General features: G+C 43.7%; 1 non-coding gene across 1 annotated transcript; it reads left to right on the top strand.

Annotated features, from left to right (window-relative positions):
• The first annotated feature begins 9,668 nt into the window (after positions 1 to 9,668).
• TRNAA-CGC (transfer RNA alanine (anticodon CGC)) lies at positions 9,669 to 9,740 on the top strand. Its single transcript has one exon. It is a non-coding gene; the product is annotated as a tRNA-Ala (tRNA).
• The last annotated feature ends 9,802 nt before the right edge of the window (positions 9,741 to 19,542 follow it).

Raw genomic sequence — 19,542 nt, 5'->3', positions numbered from 1 at the left:
ATTGAGAAATACCAACGTGAAGATCCGACGCTGGCTCCGATAATGGAAACCCTTTCTTCTGGGGAACATGTTGTCCCTTATGTTCTGAGGAATGGTGTTCTATGTTGCCCATCGAGGCATGATAAGATGATGAAAGTTGTCGTTCCAGCTGTTCTGGTACCTATGATCTTCAAGTATTATCATGAGACCCCACTAGGAGGGCATCTTGGAATCTTTAAAACTCGTGAGAAGATTCGTGAAATGTTCATCTGGAAAGGTATGGACGGTGAAATCCGTGAACTTGTAAAAGCTTGTAAATCTTGTTTGCTCAGTAAACCCACCATGTCCACCAAGGTAGGCCTTTTGTCTTCGCATCAAGCGTCGCGCCCCATGGAACGTCTGTATATCGATTATGTAGGACCCTTCCCCCAGTCAAAGGGTAATGCTAACAAGTTCATCTTTGTGTGCGTAGATGGTTTTACCAGATTTTCTTGGTTATTTCCGACTAAGCTGGCTACCGCTCAGTCTACCATTACCTGCTTAAATTCTATTTTTGCTTCTTTTGGTCCGTGTCAATATATTGTATCTGATAATGCTAAGGCTTTTACATCTAATTTATTTCGTAAATTCTGTTTTGACTTATCAATCTCTCATGTAACTACTTCTGCTTATTACCCTCAACCATCTCTGGCTGAACGGGTTAACCGTAATCTCAGGTCAGCACTTATTGCCTATCATCATGAAGATCATTCCAGGTGGGACACGTCCCTGCATTGGATAGCTTTTGCTTTGAATTCGGCGGTTCATGAATCTCACAAGTTTACTCCAGCTTCTTTGATGTTCAAGTTTGTTCCCAACTCGCCGCTCTCTAACCTCTGGTCTCTGAATGACATTCTACCCGAGACAATAGATCCGGATAACATTAAAGATCTTTGGAAGAAGGCTAAAGCCAATCTTAAAGTGTCTCATGAAAAGGTTAGGGAAAGGTATGATCGTGGACGGAGACCCACCCCTTTGAAGGTAGGTGACCAGGTTATGGTCAAAAATTTTGTTCCCGCGGGCAAGCTTGCCCCCAGATTTCATGGGCCTTGTATAATTCTCGATTTCCTCACCCCGGTTACGTTGTTATTAAGCAATCCAGCCACCGAGAGGATATTTAGGGTTCACCTGTCACAGGTGAAACCAGTGTAAATTTTGTGTCAACTTGCTTCATATAATTTGAAAGGAATATGAAGCTTATATTTTTTTTTTTGAGTTCCACTCTTAAGGCATTCTGCTCCTTCTATTTTATTTTATATGTAAGCATTTCTTGTAAACCTCCCCGATTGTTAAACTGCCATCCTGTCCTTACCTCGGCCATTACCACGCTCCCGTCTCCTGCTTCAATACACACAGTGGCATAATTTATGCCATGGATATTTGCACGCCGCTGGCCCCTCAACCTCTCCACAAGCCTGTACCCTCAAAAAAGATGATGGTCCAACACAATTCTGCCGCCAAGCTTTAATGTTTCAGTGCCCCCGCAGCCGCGCGGCGCCGTGCAGCAACTGGAGCTGAGGACGGGCCCCCTCGGCCCCAGCGAGGACGACGTGTGCACGGCGAGCCGGAGCTATCCTCCCGGCCAAGGCTGATGTGCGGCGCACGACCTGCTACTTGCCCGCAGCCTGTATATGTTCACCGCGGGCGCGGCGTGCTTCAACACCTCTGCTCCCCTCATAGTGCGGGCGAGCGGTATCTCAGGGTACTTGAGGGGTCCGAGCGACCTTCTTTGGACGCAAGCAGCAACGGTCGGTCTGGCCATCCCACTTCATCTCCATCTACTACATGAACAGATACTATAAGTAATGACTACACTTGGGAATTCAACTGCAATATTTGGTGGACCTTGAATTTTTTTTTCTTCACTTTCAAGCATAAAAAGTTATCTTCAGAAATTCAACTTCTACAAATATAAAGACTTTACTTCATCTGCAACAACAAATTTTGAAACCAAATCAACCCCAAATTAAGAAAATCTTATAAATTTTTTGGCAATCAATCTTCATACCCACAGCATAACTTGGACCTTGTTTCAAACTGATTTCATGTGTCATCCTTGGAGGAACTTTTGGGGGGGGGGGGGGGGGAGGTCTGTACCGGGCGGTACACCTCCACTCCGCTAATTTAAAATGTGCGCCTGTTGAAACTCCTCTGCTGGAGGAAGTCCGAACTTTATTGACAGTATTAATTTTCTACCTTCTCAGAAGATGTCACCACGTGGAAAATTTTGAGTTTTTGAACTGTGTCATTTTTGATGTGTTTTTGTTTCGCTTGAAGTAAGAAGTGTGAACTTTCTCTTCTAGAGGACACTACTGAAGATTTACAATAGTGCAACCTAGTGCGGAGTCAAAGAACTATTTTTTTGGAGAAAATTTAATTTCAAGAGTTTGTTCTTTGTTAAATTTCTTTCTAGCATTGTTTAAGTTGGCAATATTTACCCCTTTCTTCCCCTTGTTATGAATGTATCCAATCCCGAATTTCTTCAATTAATTTCTATCCAATCAGATGTATCTTCCCCCAACTTGAATCTGTTGCGGGGTCCTATCCAATAAAGAGTTTGTGGGAGGGTGTTTTCTTTCCCCTAACGCCTGGAAACTTCCGCGAGAGTATTTAAACTGCTGATTTTTGGGTCTCTAGGCCACTTCTGTTCCATCTTTCAGTGTGTTAAGTACATAGCAGGGGGCGGGAAGCGCCTCTTTCTTCTCCAGCTGTTCAACACAAGGTAATGGCCGATTAATAACTTCTTTCTTTGCTAGCTCAGCAGTTTAACTTTCGGGGCGGGTTCTAAGCGTTCAGCCATGTAACCTTTTCCTAAAATGTAACTACTCTTTTCATATATTCTCTTTTAAAACGACATATTGGGATAGAGAGTGCTATCCCTCTCGAGCTCCCACTCACATTGTCTTGAGGTGAACTTATTTTCTCAACCTATTCTTCGTTAATGTAAAACAAATTGTTCTTTTCTTAAGTCACCTCTTTAGCATGGGATTAGCCCTTGTATTAACGGCCTAGTGCCAAGTAGGTCTTAATCAAAGTGTATTAGGAGTGCAAGTTCGCCTCCTCTCAAATTGTTATTTTAGAGGTCATTTAATTAACCTGCTTTTCTTTTAATAGACCTCAGTAGATTGGGTATTTTACCCCTGTGTTTATGTCCGTTGAGGACAACTTGAAGGTGGAGTTTGGTGTGGCCTGGGAGAGGCTTAAATTTTGAGAGCGAGTGGCTCTTTTGAAAATTCTGGGTTGTATGCCTCATGGAGGTTTTTCAGTGTAATTTGGAGCAAGGGCTCCTAGGTATAAATGGGGTTTTCTCCCCCTCTGTTAAAACTTGTGTTTGAGGTAAAACTGAGCTGATTGCCCAAGCATTGTGAAGTCAGGGCGCGAAGCCCAAATTCTGTAAATATTGTAACTAATCCCTTTTGAATTGCTACTTGTACCTGCCATGCTTGTTATTTCTTTGTTTTCAGAAAAGAAAATATAACCTTGTTAACTTTTAAATTAATTTTACATTGCACTATAATTTCGTAGCTTGAAACCCATTCACACCCGCACCTTCTTTCACCTCTACCTACCACGGAAAAGTCCGTAACAATAATAATACCAGGGGTTCCGCGGCTATTTAAACTACGCGCCTTCTCTAAGGCTATCTATGCCAACGGACTTGAACTTGTAATCTCCCTAAGAATTTCGTCTTCTGTAGTTAGATGGCTCTAACATCGAATTGCTAGCTCACTCTCACGCACTAAAAACGAACCGAGAACTTAGGAAATATCATTTTTGTTATTAGTAAACCTTTTTCTGAAGACTGTTTTTTAAATGTACCGAAGTTGTCAACACTTCAGCCAGTTCCTCCTCTAGTCTAATATAACTATCAGATGCTTGTAAATATGTTTTCTAGCCAATCAAAACAGGGGTTGTGTACAGAAATCCAGCCTATCAGCAAAGTGTAGTTCAATTTAATCGGGAAGCTTCCCTCTTACAAAACTACAAATAGCACTTTAGGGCTGTCTTGTCTGAATTGCTCCAGTGCCTGGAAGTGTGACCTGACTGAGGCCTAGGAGGCAGGGGCACGGCCTGCTTGAAGAATATCCAGCGATACAAGGTATTGGCAGAATTTTTCTAAACATGTGATAACACCTGCGGGTATTTTGAGGGGAAGGATTTAGCCGTTTTCTTTTAATGTAATTTTGTGAACTGGTGGTTTAAATGTAGGATTTTCTGCAAAGTCTGAGGACTCTGTTTCTATTCCCTACCGGGAAATACGTAATATAAGGGAAGTAAGAGTGGTGACCTTCTGCCGTCTCCCATTTAACCCTGCAATTGGGTGACTAAAGTTTTCAAACTCTAAATTTTGTAAATCTCGTCTTAGCTCGAAAGGTTCCACCTTTAGTCACCCTCTTGTAGTATGGGATTAACCTCTGTATCTTTGGGACGTAATTCCACTTAGGTTTTTAGTAATTTCTATAAGGAGTGTTGGAGTTTTGCCTCCTTGCCTTTTGTTAATGGCCATTTATGTGCAACCTTCTCTCTCTTACTCTTAAGGCCATGTAGCATGGGTAATCATGCCCCTGTTTATCCCGCATTATGCATAAGGCAACTGTTCTTCGTTGCAGCTCAAAACGCTTAAAAGGCTTGACATTCACTAAACCAACCATCGCAAAGGGGTAACCTAAGTTTAGTGGTAGCCCACGTCTTGGACTCAGCATACGCCACAGATCAAATCTAAATTTTCGCAAGACAAAAACAGCGCAGTCAGAACAAATCACACGGTAGTGAACAAAAATCATGGCGAAAAGTTAAGCGGAAACTTCTACCCCGGGTGGTAACAAACCCCCCGTCACTTACGAAGGCGATTCGGGACTTCCTCTAGATGAGCTAAGTTTTCTTCAAAGGTTTCAGAGAAAATCAGGACATCATCTAGATAGTGGTACAGATATTCGAATCTGATGTCTAGTGAGAACAGCCACACCCGTGGGGAGCCCGAAAGGCACGTGGTTGTATTCGTACAAGTTCCAGTCGGTAGCGAAAGCAGTCAGATGTTTCGATTCTTCCACCATAGGTGTCTGGTTTAATGCTTAAGATCTAGGATGGTGAAGAAATTATCCTTCCGAAACCAAGAGAAACATGAATGAAAATCAGGAAGGGGTACTGATTGCAATACAACCTTACGGTTTAACGCCCTGTAATCAATAACTGGCCTGAAGCCGCCTTGAGGTTTCGGTACAAGAAAGATGGGCGATGAATACGCCGACTTTGAAAGCCGAATGATTCCATCCTTCAATATTTGATCAATAATCTCCTTAAGAGCCTTCATTTTAGGTGGGGATAGCCTATATGGAGGAAACCTTACAGGGATCGTATCCGTCACCTCGATCGTATATTCGATTAAGTCGGTGACACCAAGATTTTACGAAAATACATCGGGAAATGACTGTCATAACTTGCGAATACTATCAGCCTGGTCCTCAAGTAGATGTGTAAGGTCTAACGACATCTCACTCTGGGTAGGCGAGATCACAGAAGATGATGGAGAGTTACATTTTAAAAGAAGAATATGAAAATTACTTTCAGATTTGAATGCGCAGAACTTACTGTGAAGTTCGAGCACAAGACCAAAATGTGACATGAAATCCGCCCCTAATATCACAGGGCATGATAAGTGTTTGGCAACAAACAAATCAAAATTCCAAGTGAATTTGGAAATACGAATTTTAACACAAATAAATTCTAGAATTTCTAAAGGTGAAGAATTTGCCGAAACACACTTAACTGAAAGAAAATTATGTTCAGGAACTAACAATTTGGAATACCAATCCTCAGAAATAATAGATAGCTAACACTTCCAGATTCTAACAGTGCCGTGACGGTTCATTATTTATTTCACTTTTGAGGAAGGGCACGAATCCTGGGGTCTCAAAGGCGATTTTGAGATATTCCCTTGGACCTTCAAAAGATGTATTAGAGGGTCTTCCCTCCTCAGAGAATTCGGTGCCCGACCTGACTTGGGCTGAGCCTGGAGAAGCTGAAGTTGGTGACTCAGCTGTGTGGGCTAGTCACTTCCTATCGCCTAAGTTAGTGGAGGCAGCACCAGAAGTAGAACAGGAAGGTGTGCTGTTAGCTTAAGTACACTTTTTAGAAAGATGTGAAAATGATCCACACTTAAAAAATCCCTGGGATTGCCCTGTTCCATTCGTAGTTCCATCAGATTTCACGAAAGGACACTTATTTCGAAGATGGTCAGCCGATCCGCACGCATAACATTTGCGGGGAGAGAAGGTTGAGGGTAGTGGTGGCTGAGAACTATTAGATGATGGTGGAGGCTCCCTAACGACCCGTAAAGTGTCTGCGTACCTAACTCCCTCCGCGGACACGGACATAGTCTCGAGTTCTGAAAATGTTTGGGGCCGAGAAGCAAAACACAAATATGACCTGTAAGGTGGAGAAATCCCTTCGACAATGGTCTGTACAATTTTCCCTTCAGAGTAGTGGAGGGTGAACACCCTTGTATGGAACTTGATGTCCTGGATAAAATCTGAGAGATTCTCGTCTAGCGTTTGGACTTGGAAGTGGAATTTTTGTACCAACGTTGGGGTGGCTCTTGCAGAAATGAAATTAGCTCAGAGATGGGCATGGAACATGTCTATGGAACTTCTATCCGCTATGTCCTTTACAATTTTGTCAGAGAGGACACCAACAGAGTATGGGTAAACGATCTGTAAAATTTGAGAATGTGAGACAGAAAACAATAATGCATGACCCTGAAATTCCACGGGAAATCTTAAAAAAGCAATTACATCATTAGTAGAGTTGACTGAAAACTTTGAAATGCCGTTAAGAAACATGGCTAAGGGGTGAGGCAAACTACTGAAACCTGGTGGTATTTCTGGAGATGGCGCTGGAGGTTGAGGGGGTTCGAAAGCCGCGTTACTGGGAAAGAAGGGTGGAGTTGTTGTGGATGATTAACAATTTGTTCAGATGGGGCAGAAATTTGTTGGGCGTCAATAGATTCCCTACTCTCAGAAGACTTATTAGGGTCCTCTTCAGTTTGTACATTTACTGGGGTAAGATAGTCACTCTTAGCACTAGCGGCTCCGGACAACAATTGATTAACATTATTTGACAACTCAGAAATGTGTTCAACTAGAGTGTTAATCATACTAGCATGATCCTCATTAAGTTTTAGAGACAATAGATCCTCGCTGTATTATAGAAATGGAATAATCTAGCTTGAACACGCTTCCTAAGTTGATTTCCTGAGGGTTCACCTACTTCAAAAAAGCTGAGAACAGAGGCAAGGTCAGTAATATTGGCCGTGATGGTGGATAGAGCCTCACCAATTTTCTTCTCCCCATACACCGGAACGCAGATTGGAAATTCTAAAGACTCTTTCAGCCTAGCTGCGGCTGTTGCAACCGTGCCACCAGACTGGACCTTTCTAATTTAAAGTTCGTAAATTAGTTCTTCCTTGCGCAGATACCACGGTGCAAGGACTTCTCTAGAACCAGACATAATGAAGGAGAATTTGGCAAAATTTAGAAAAATCCGAAAACAGATAAATATTTAGAGTTCTATTTCAAATTTTTTGAAAAGCTGTCAAAAAGGACTTTGTCCAGGCATTCAACCATGCTCTGCTATCACTTGTTAGGTGGATACCGTGGAACGCAGAGCTGTAAGAAGGTGCAAGATTTTCCCCTGCCTCCATTACGTACGCACTCTAAAACTCTTGACTGGAGCGATGGAAAAGGCAACATGTCTCAAAAGCTCCCAGTTTTTCATAGCAGAGGTGAAGGTTTCGGGACAATCTACGCCGAAGGCCTGTAGACACCCTCAATTTTGATTGGCTAATTGAATTAATATAAAAAATTCTGATTCTCTAATCATTTCATGAAGAAGGCTGAGATAAAAATGCTAGTAACATTAGAACACAAGAACAATCTACAAACACTTCAGTTTAGAAAAACTACAAATAAAAAATTTATTTTGGACATAAGTGGACAGTAGAGACATCTGAAGATAAAGTTCGGAACTTGTTCTGATACACAGTTCAAGGTTTATATTACAGATGGCCTTCTAAAAGGCGCTGAGTTTAAATGTACGGAGCAGGTGTACCTCCGGTACAGAGTTAATTCGAAAAGAGACTAGGCTCACTCTCTGGCTTCAATATATATTTTCTTTTAATTCTATCTTTTATCTCCATTTCTAAAATTCAGGCTACAAACACGAGAATGGTCGGATGGAATCCATTGACTACCCTTGGTTGATCCTTGGCTTGATATTAGCGTTAAGCCAATTTCACCAAAGTGCTTTACTTGGGGGATTTCATGAAACCTCACACCTGAAGAATTTGGATTCCTTGCTATGATATACGGAGAGAAAAACAAAAAAATAATCATTTTACAAGCAGAGACACATACATAAGTACCCGACGCAATCGCACGGGAACACAACAACATGGGTACGGAGATACACTGAGTGCGTTAGCTGGCGCCTCTAGTGGAGGTTTGTGACACTAAGAGCTCACACTGAGCAGCATGTTAACCGAATAGCATAGAGCAGGCAGTATGTAGGATTGAGACGGCGGTGGTTACGGCGAAGGAGATGCACGGAGAAGGTGAGGGGGTTGGCGGCCATGGCCTATACTAGGAAATCTCCCGGCATTCGCCTTAGTGCAGGAGAATGGAAAACCAGGGAAAAACATTCTGAAGACAGCCGATGGTTGGGCCAGCCGTGAGGTCCAGCCCTGTCCCGTCTTCCGAGTGCAGAGGCGTAGAGCCAGGGTAGAGTCGTGGCCACCCCTCCTGTGCTCGGTTGGCCGGTCAGAGTGCAGAGCTGTTGGACCACGGTCCAGGCGTGGCCATTTGTGGGACAAGACCCACTCTGCATCCACAGAAAAAGAGACCGCCTCTGTGGTGTAGTGGTTAGTGTGATTAGCTGCCACTCCCGGACGCCCGAGTTCGATTCCCGGCTCTGCCAAGAAATTTGGAAAGTGGTACGAGGGCTGGAACGGGGTCCACTCAGCCTCTGGAGGTCATCTCAGTAGAGGTGGGATCGATTCCCACCTCAGCCATCCTCGAAGTGGTTTTCCGTGGTTTCCTATTTTCCTCCAGGCAAATGCGGGGATGGTACCTAACTTAAGGCCACGGTCTCTTCCTTCCCTTTTCCTTGCCTGTCCTTTCCAATCTTCCCATCCCTCCACAAGGCTCCTGTTCAAAATAGCAGGTGAGGCCACCTGGGCGAGGTACTGGTCATCCTCCCCAGTTGTATCCCCCGACCGAAAGTCTCACGCTACAGAAGACTGCCCTTGAGGCGGTAGAGGTGGAATTCCTCGATGAGTCCGAAGGAAAAACCTACCCTGGAGGGTAAAAGGATAAAGAAGAAGAAGAAGAAGAAACTGAGGTTCCCTTTGAAGGGACATGCAATAAGGACCAAATTTCGTTTTCATTATCAGAATGTTTTGCGTATGGTTTACGATTTGCACCATACGCGGAATATAACGAATAATTTCCACATTCTTCCGGTTAAACTCTTACATCCGGAAAGCCTGGAGACAATTACTGAAAAGGATAAGTACTATTGTACTAATTACTTTTCGGGCAATAGTAATAACGTTTCTGTACATTATGAATCTGTCTGTTTCCATTGCACAGGGTCGAGGGGGTGTAGCTCAGTGGTAGAGCGTCCGCTTCGCATGCGGAAAGTCCTGGGTTCAAATCCCAGCTCCTCCATTCCGAATCTTTTTTACTGGCCAGTTTTAAGAGAACTAAATGCCGTTTTCCTACTGCATTAATATCTGTGTCTGGTATCGGTAACAGGTCTGTTTATGACTGAGTAAACGAGACAGAAGGCAGAGGATGATGCCTCAGCTTCCGTGTCCAGGCATTTTGATATGACGCTAACTAGGCGGTCTTTGCGTCAATTTATACATTCCGTTTTACTCTACTAGATGGCAGGGTGAACATGATCTCTCGATGTATGGCCAAATTTTAATAATTTTGTTCGGTAAACACCAAATAGATCCGCCTCTGTGGTGCAGTGGTTAGTGTGATTAGCAGCCGTCCCCGGAGGCCCGGATTCGATTCCCTGTTCTGCCACAAAATTCGAAACGTGGTAAGAGGACTGCAACCGGGTCCACTCAGCCTAGGATGGTCAACTGAGTAGAGGGGGCGAGGGGTTTCTATTCCCACCTCAGCCATCCTCGAAGTGGTTTTCCGTGGTTTCCCCACTTTTCTCCAGGTAAATGCTGCGATGATACCTAGCTTATGGCCACGGTCACTTCCTTCCCCCTACCTTGTCTATCCCTTCCATTCTTCCCATCCCTCCCCACAAGACCCATGTTCAGCATAGCAGATGAGGCCGCCTGGGCGAGGTACTGGTTCTCCTTCCGAGTTGTATCCTTGACCAAAAGTCTCACGTTCCAGGATACTGCCTCGCTGAGTTCGGGGAAAAAAGCAACCCTGGACGGTAAACGGACTAATAAAGAAAGAAAGAAAGAAAGAAAGACAGAAAATAGACCAAATGTGTCATCAGGGATCTTTTACATGGCGAATCGTACGACATAGAGCGTCGAATAGCCTTTTCTTACGCCCTTAAAGGCCCTGCTACCTCTGCCGGGTTTGAACTTTGGACCTTAGGATCTGAAGGTCGACACTCTACCACAGATTCACAGAGAGAGTCAGAAGAAGAAGAAGAGAAAGAAGAAGAAAAAGAAGAGGAAGAATGGGAGGAGTGGAAGGGACAGGCTAGGAATAGGGAAGAAAGCGGCCGTGGCCTTATGTTAGGTATCATCCCGGCATTTGCCTGGTGGAGAAGTGGGAAACTACAGAAAACCATTTCGAGGATGGCTGAGGTGGGAACTGAACCCACCTCTACTCATTTGACCTCCCGATGCTTAATGGATCCCCTTCCAGCCCTCGTACCACTCTTCAAATTTCGTGGCAGAACCGGGAATCGAAGCCGGGCCTCCATGGGTTGCAGCTTATCACACTAACCACTACACCACAGAGGCGGATAAGGTGTGTTTTACCAAATATTTACGGAAATTTGAATGCTATTAGTCGTAAATTACATTTATTTATAGTCTTAAAAAGGCTAAAGAACCTCTTTCAGTACCATAAAAAGCGGTTCGTTCTTAAAAAACTATTCGAACAATGTCGGTGGTGGTTCGCGTGTTCTTATCTGAAAGTATTTTCTTTATATTTTTAGTTACCTGTGCAGTATGCTACGAGATTAACGTGCTGTTTGTCTGGATGTAAGTCCAATTATAGGGGTAGTGCACAAGCATATGTATTCAGATTTCCAAAACATCCAATATTAAGGTAAAAATGGGTTTAGTGCATTCAGAGGGAAAACTTGGAACCAAATGATAATGCCCAATTGTGTTGTGTGCATTGATCATTTTTGTTACGGAGTTATCCGTGGGTCCGCCTCTGTGGTGTAGTGGTTAGCGTGATTAGCTGCCACCCCCAGAGGTCCGGGTTCGATTCCCGGCTCTGCCACGAAAATTTGAAAAGTGGTACGAGGGCTGGAACGGGGTCCACTCAGCCTCGGGAGGTCAACTGAGTAGAGGTGGGTTCGATTCCCACCTCAGCCATCCTCGAAGTGGTTTTCCGTGGTTTCCCACTTCTCCTCCAGGCGAATGCCGGGATGGTACCTAACTTAAGGCCACGGCCGCTTCCTTCCCTCTTCCTTGTCTATCCCTTCCAATCTTCCCATCCCTCCACAAGGCCCCCGACCATGAGTCTGAAGCTCCAGGACACTGCCCTTGCGGCGGTAGAGGTGGGATCCCTCGCTGAGTCCGAGGGAAAAGCCAAACCTGGAGGGTAAACAGATGATGATGATGATGAGTTATCCGTGGTAGTTAGAGGTGAAAGAAGGTGCGGGCGGGAATAGGTCTCAACTTACGAAATTAAAGTTAATTTTAAAACTTTAACAAAGGTTATATTTTCTTTTCAAGATCAAGAAATAACAAGAATAACAGGAACACAGTTGTATATCAACAAGTTAAGAATGTACAATTACAGTTTATTAATGGATTTTGGGCTTCGAGCCCCAGATTCACAATCCCTGAGTAATGAGCTCAACTTTACTTATGAACAAAGTTCAACAAAGGGGCAGAAAACCCCAATCATGCCAAGGAGCACTAGCTCCCAATTACTAGTTAAGCCTGCTCGAGGCACACAAAAACCAAATTTAAGAAAGAGCAACCCGCTCTTAAAGTTCAAGCCTATTCAAAGGCCACACCAAACTCCACCTTTAAGCTGCCCTCCAGGCACATAAGAACAGGGGTAATAATACCCAATCTACTGAGGCCTATTAAGTAAAGAAACAGGTCAATTACATGGCCCCAAAATACCAACTTGAGTGGAGGCGTAACTTGCACTCCTAATACACCTTTTTAAAACCTATTTGGCTCTAGGCCGCTTATGCAAGGGCTAATCCCATACTACGGAGGTGACACGATAGGAAAACTTTATTACATTATGAAACGAAGAAAAACGGTTATGAAAACGTAGTCACCTCAAAAACAATATGAGAGGGAGCTCGAGAGGGGGTTAGGCACTCTCTATCCCGATTTGTAGTTAAAGAGACGGAATTTCATACCAAGTGTCTTTTACATTTTAAAGGAAGGTTACATGATAAAAGTTTCGAACCTGCCCCGAGGGTTAAACTGCTGAGCTAGCAAGCAAAGAAGTTATTAAAAGGCCATTACCTGATGGATGAACTGCCACCTGAAGAAAGAGGCGCTTCCCGCCCCCTGCTACATAATCACACTAAGAAAGATGTTACTGAAGTGGCCAGGAGACAAGAAAATCAGCAGTTTATATATCCTCGCGGAAAATTCGAGACGTTTCATGAATGAGAACCCACACCCCCCTCAACTTTATTGGCTAGGATCAAGCAACATATCCATATCGGAGAAGACACACATTATTATTTAAAAATTAATTAAATAAATTCGGGATTGGCTAAATTCAAAACAAGCGGAAAGAGAAGGGTTATACTGCCAACCCAGAAAATGACTGAAAGAAATTTAACAAAGAATAAACTTATGAACACAAAATTTCTCAAAAAACAGTTCCTTCACTTCGCACCAGGGTGCACAATGGTAGTTCTTCAGTAGTGCCATCTAGAAGAGAATGTTCACACTTCTCACTACAGAGAAAACAAATATAAATCGAAAAAGACACAGTTCAGAACTCTTCAAAATTTACAATAGCGACATCTTCTGAGAAACTTTAGAATTAACATGGTTGTTAAAGTTCAGGCTTCCTCCAGTAGAGGAGTTTCAACTGGCGCAATGTTTGAATTAGCGGCGTGGAGGTGTACCGCCCGGTACAATTTTGATACCAAATTAATTTTTAGGTAGGATATTATACCCATAGAAGGTGGTGATCCAATTCAAGTGCCACGCAAATTTCCGAAGTTAAAACTAGTTATGCCTATCGTAGCATTTCGCCTATCAGTCAACGTACCTCACTACAAATAAAAATAAATCAGTCCCGGAACGATCCGGAAAATCGTGGCCGAGATTTACGACTGAGAGACGAAAATAATTTTAAACGGTGGTGCAAGAAACGTAGCCGGTCCCATGGTGTAGGGGTAACGTGCCTGCCTTGTACCCGGAAGCTCCGGGTTCGATCCCGTCCAGGTCGGGGATTTTTACCTGGACCTGAGGGCTGGTTCGAGGTCCACTCAGCCTACGTGATTAGAATTGAGGAGCTATCTGACGGTGAGATAGCGGCCCCGGTCTAGAAAGCCAAGAATAACGGCCGAGAGGATTCGTCGTGCTGACCACACGACACCTCGTAATCTGCAGGCCTTCGGGCTGAGCAGCGGTCGCTTGGTAGGCCAAGGCCCTTGAAGGGCTGTAGTGCCATGGGGTTTGGTTTTTGGTCCAAGAATTATGTAATTAATAATTTTGAGCGTTTTACGACGGAGGAGCGTATACAAAACCAAACCCCATTTGTCGTGAGTGAAAATAAGTATTACGTTATTTTTGTATACATTACAAGAGGATGATGTGACATCAATTCCGGTGAGTTAGGTGACTGGTTCTTTATATAGGCCTATTGAAGTGTATCAGTCGTTAATATTTGACTTGAAACAACCTAAAATCATACTTCAGACAGTTCTTTGCGTTATCGTAACGCATGCAATGAATGCCTTGCATTCAAGGAGAATACGCCCCTGTTTCCTATCTTTCTTTCTTTCTTTCTTTCTTTCTTTCTTAATCCTTGTGGGGGTGGAGTGGGATGGTGGGAAGGGACAGACGAGGAAGAGGGGAAGAAACGGCCGTGGCCTTAAGTTAGGTAGCATCCCGGAATTTGTCTGGAGGAGAAGTGGGAACCACGGAAAACCCCTCTACTCAGTGGCCCTCCCGAGGCTGAGTGGACCCTGTTCCAGCCTTCGTACCACTTTTCAAATTTCGTGCCTGAGCCGGGAATCGAACCCGGGACTCCAGGGGGTAGCAGCTAATCACACTATCAACTACACCACAGAAGCTGACGATACATTATTTATCAGCAAAAAATTACAGATTCGCGCCAGAATAAAATAATTGTGAAAAACAGGCCTTTGTTTTAATTAGTTATGACTTTAAATTTGACATAATGAGAGTTAGCGGAAAATTATCTTTAAGACCACGTAATCAGTTTTTTAGATTTAACACTTTGGATTATCGCAGAGGTAGAATAGGACGAAGCTAATTGCTGGACATGCAAGTGCATGACGCCATACTCCTGTAGAAACGCTGTATGAAAGCAGCTTCGTTCAGCATCTACGCTGTAGCGATGTGTGTAGATCAAATAATTTGAAAATCACACATACCTTGCACGAACTATTGCCAATACAATGCCAATAAAAAGCATATTACTCACACTGTACAAACAAGCAATTAATTGCGTCATGCAGACCTATGCTCTTAAATGGAAGTCGACAAAGGGCATAAAGGCAAGGTATCAAATGAAATACACGTTAATAAATTTCTAGTGTAGGTCGTGACACCGTAGAAACTCTAAGGCTCGGTTTCTTCCACGTGTTACGTGTTAGCACTGCTGTTAACTAGACTTAACACATGATTTAACACAATGACCGTTACATCAAAAATTGTTATCACGAACAGATGGTTATTTATTCTTTCTTTCTTTCTTTCTTTCTTTCTTTCTTTCTTTCTTTCTTTCTTTCTGTCTTCATGCGTTTACCCTTCAGGATTGGATTTCCCTCGGACGCAGCGAGGGATCCCACCTCTACCGCCTCAAGGGCATTTTTCTGGATCGTGAGACTTTGGGTCCGGGGATACAGCTGAGAAGAGTGCCAGTACTTCGCCCAGGCGGCCTCACCTACTATGCTATGCTGAACAGAGTCCTTGTGGGGGGATGGGATGGTTGTTTAGGGATAGGTAAGGAAGTGGGAAGGAAACGGCCGTGGCCTTAAGTTAGGTACCATCCGGGCATTTGCCTGCAGGAGAAGTGGGAAACCACGGAAAACTACTTCGAGGATGGCTCAGGAGGGAATTGAACCCCCCTGTACTCAGTTGACTTCCCGAGGGTGGGTGCAATCCGTTCCAGCGTTCGCACCACGTTTCACATTTCGTGGCAGAGCCGGTTATCGAACCCGGGCCTCCAGGGGTAGCAGCTAATACCGCTACACCACAGACCGGGCTTTTTATTTATTTATGTTTATTTATTTATTTATTTATTTATTTATTTATTTATTTATTTATTTATTTATTTATTTATTTATTTATTTAATCTGTTTAACCTCCAGGTTTGTTTTCCCCCCGGACTGAGGGAGGAATCCCACCTCTACCACCTTTAGGGCAGTGTCCTCGAGCGTGAGACATTTGGTCGGGAATACAACTGGTATGGAGGAATAGTACCTCTCCCAGGCGCCTTCGCCTGCTATGCTGAACAGGGTCCTGCGGGGAAAGGAAGACGAAAGGAACCGGCCGTGGCCTTAAGTAAAGGTACCATCCCGTCATTTGGATGGAGAAGAAGTGGGGAAATCACGGAACACCACTTCGATGATGTCTGAAGTGGGAATCGAACCCCTTCTACTCAGTTGACCCCCTGAGGCTGAATGGACCCTGCTCCAGTCCTCGAACCACTTTTCAAATTTCGTGGTATAGCCGGAAATCGAACCCGGCACTATGGGGAGTGCCAGCTAATCGCATTAACCACTTCACCACTGATGTACGACCTTACACCGTAGAAACTTGGCACCCGTTTAGATTTTTGCTATTGCTAGTTAAGACAAGCTAAAGACATCGGACCCTGCTCTTGTAAGAGAGTAGTACAACGATTTGTGTTATGCTTTAAGCTCGGTGAATACAGACAGGTCCGCCTCTGTGGTGTAGTGGTTAGCGTGATTAGCTGCCACCCCCGGAGGCCCGGGTTCGATTCCCGGCTCTGCCACGAAATTTGAAAAGTGGTACGAGGGCTGGAACGGGGTCCACTCAGCCTCGGGAGGTCAACTGAGTAGAGGTGGGTTCGATTCCCACCTCAGCCATCCTCGAAGTGGTTTTCCGTGGTTTCCCACTTCTCCTCCAGGCGAATACCGGGATGGTACCTAACTTAAGGCCACGGCCGTTTCCTTCCCACTTCCTTACCTATCCCTCCACAAGGCCCCTGTTCAGCATAGCAGGTGAGGCCGCCTGGGCGAGGTACTGGTCATACTCCCCAGTTGTATCCCCCGACCAAGAGTCTGAAGCTTCAGGACACTGCCCTTGAGGCGGTAGAGGTGGGATCCCTCGCTAAGTCCGAGGGAAAAACCGAACCTGGAGGGTAAACAGATGATGATGATGATGAATACAGACGGATTCATTAGCACCAATTGTAATTCAATTCAAGAGAGAAACAATAATGAACGCATAAAACAATCATAGCTGCGAATAACACTTACGTCAGGACAGGAAGTGTTTATTATGACCATGAACAAATACGGTAAAGACGACGAACTCCCTACTGAAGTTCAGACTTCACTGTGGCCATGATGACAAAAGCACGCCCATCCATGGCTGCAAAACTCAGCCGTATACGTGTGAATAACTACAGATGTATCTTCATAGGGTGGACAGGAACCGTCCGACCAATATTCAGACTGCGGAAAACGAATAGTACCTTAGCAATTCAACCACGAAAACGACAGGTTCCATGATCTCTGCAAGTACACTGTGTAATTGCTCTCGCATGTCCATGCTCCGGTCAAACTCAGATGTGTTCGGTTCGTGGGGCCAAAAAGGTGGGGAACATGACTAATGAAACGAAAATTCGGCAACGTGAAAAACAACAGCTACAAAGTAAAATAAACTGAAAATGAAAACCTACAACCTGTTTTCCATCAATGACCGGGTCAGGGATGGGATGAATGAAGCCCTCAACTTGCGGTGAGGATAGGAATTGTGCCGGCTGCCGAGGCCTGTCGCACTCCTCTGGGGCAATGATTAATGACTGACAGATGAAATAAAAACATACCGGAGAGTTTTGCTGAAAAATCGGAGTACCCGGAGAAAATCCTGTAACACCTCCACTTTGTCCAGCACAAATCTCACATGGAGTGATCGGGATTTGACCCACGATTATTATTTACTAGCGAATGTACCCGTGCTTCGCTACGGTATTCTACATTGTATTCGAATATCGAAGTAAATAGTGTACATGCAGTAAATAAGATAGTTTTAAAATTGCATGTCTCTTAGCGTTATCCGAGAAAGAGCATGGGGAGGTCCCCGTACGTTTCCAATGTAAAGTGTTTGTTACGGATTTGTGATATAACGGCAGGCTCACTTGCCTACTGGCATTCACAATCAGGTTGGGAAGTTTACATTATAATTGCAGGCCCCATTGCCTACTATGCGGACAGAATCGATTTGGGGAGTTTTCGTTAAAATGGCAGCCCCCCTTTCCTACCTCCAGACAGATTACAGTTTTTATTATAATGGCAGGCAATTACCCTACTATCACTCGAAATTGAGTTGTGCAGTTATCATTATAATGACAGGCCCCTTTTCCTACTGCCAGCCAGCGTACTGCCAGTCACACCAAGTTGGTGAGTTTCCATCAAAATAGCAGGCCACTATGCCTAATGCCAGTCACATTTTAGATGAGTACATTTCTTTATAATGGCGGGCACCCTTGCCTACTGCCAAACACAATCAGGTAGGGGAGTTTTAAACAAAACTGCATGCTCACTTACCTTCTGCAAGTCAAATCGAGAAGGGAACTATTCATTACAATTGTAGGCCTTCCTTACTAATGACAGTTACACAGGAGTTGGAGAAGGAACCCTTTCCTACTGCCAGTCAAAGTCGGTGTGGGGAGTACTGATTACAATAGCAGACCGACCCTTTCTCGATCGCTAAATCGACATCAGTGAATATATATAGATCGACATACGAAAGTATATGCGTGTTTACAATATTGAAGACCTTCATTTACAGATTAACTGCTACTAAACGTACGTCATATCGACAAAGGATTATACCATAAGACACGCCGGATTTAGTGGCCTAAATGGCTGGTCCAATGATATGTCATCTATTCTTGGGTCAGATTTAGAAACGTGGAACAGGGTAAAGGTTTTGTAAGATCATCTCACATTACATTACTTTTCGGATAATAATGTGACAGCTACATACGTAGCATTTGGCTCACATATGGCTACTGAGTGGGCCAATTTTCGTGAAGAGTTTGATGATTCTGTATTTCATATAAGTAATTGAAAGTATGAATAATGCATGTGAAAATTCCAAATTGACTTAACATCGATTAATAGAGAAAAATCAAACGTAAAAGGGATACAGATACGGCATAAAGTCATAAGACCAAGGTTGTAGATCATTCCAAATTGAACGGAGATTGTGCAATCCGTTACGTGATAGGAATTTCCGAAGGTCTGCACCATCATTAAAATTGCCTGCATATTTCGATATTCTTCGGGGATAAAAAATGAAAAATTTAATGATATAGGATTTTTCATTCGTTACAGGCTAAAACGTATAATTTTGTCAAATTTCAATTATCTTCTTATTCTTCTGGCAGATTATGCCACAATGTGGATTTTGGGCGAGGCGGGTAAAAATTAGGACTTTCAGGAAATCAAAAATTATAGAGATTGTTATTATTACCCCTTAAACGGAAAGCTGTACGAAAATTTCGCCAAAATAGTCAGTGTAGAGGTACACAGTCGTTACGATTTGATTTATATAGATAAGGAATCTGCTCCATGTAAAACACCTTTTGGGCTATGTCCGCTGGACTTAACCTGCAAAAGTGACCATTCATGATATCTCCCTTATTAATCCTCCTGACGAAAAAATGCACATGAAAAAAAAGGTTTAGAGGTGGAATTCCATCAGGTTTGGTCGATTTCCAGTCAGGTTGGTCTTGTTCTGTATATATTGTGGAAGAGTAAAATCACCATTTCGGTTCCTTATAAACCGCCAGTCCATTCCGGAACATGAAATGTTATTTACGTTTAAAACCTACCTTTGGACAGGTGGATGCTAAATATAAATTTTGTTTCGAATGT

This window comes from Anabrus simplex, chromosome 3 (assembly GCF_040414725.1).
Source record: "Anabrus simplex isolate iqAnaSimp1 chromosome 3, ASM4041472v1, whole genome shotgun sequence".
Classification (NCBI taxonomy): Eukaryota; Metazoa; Arthropoda; class Insecta; order Orthoptera; family Tettigoniidae; genus Anabrus; species Anabrus simplex.
This window is presented reverse-complemented; position numbering and strand designations above follow the sequence as displayed.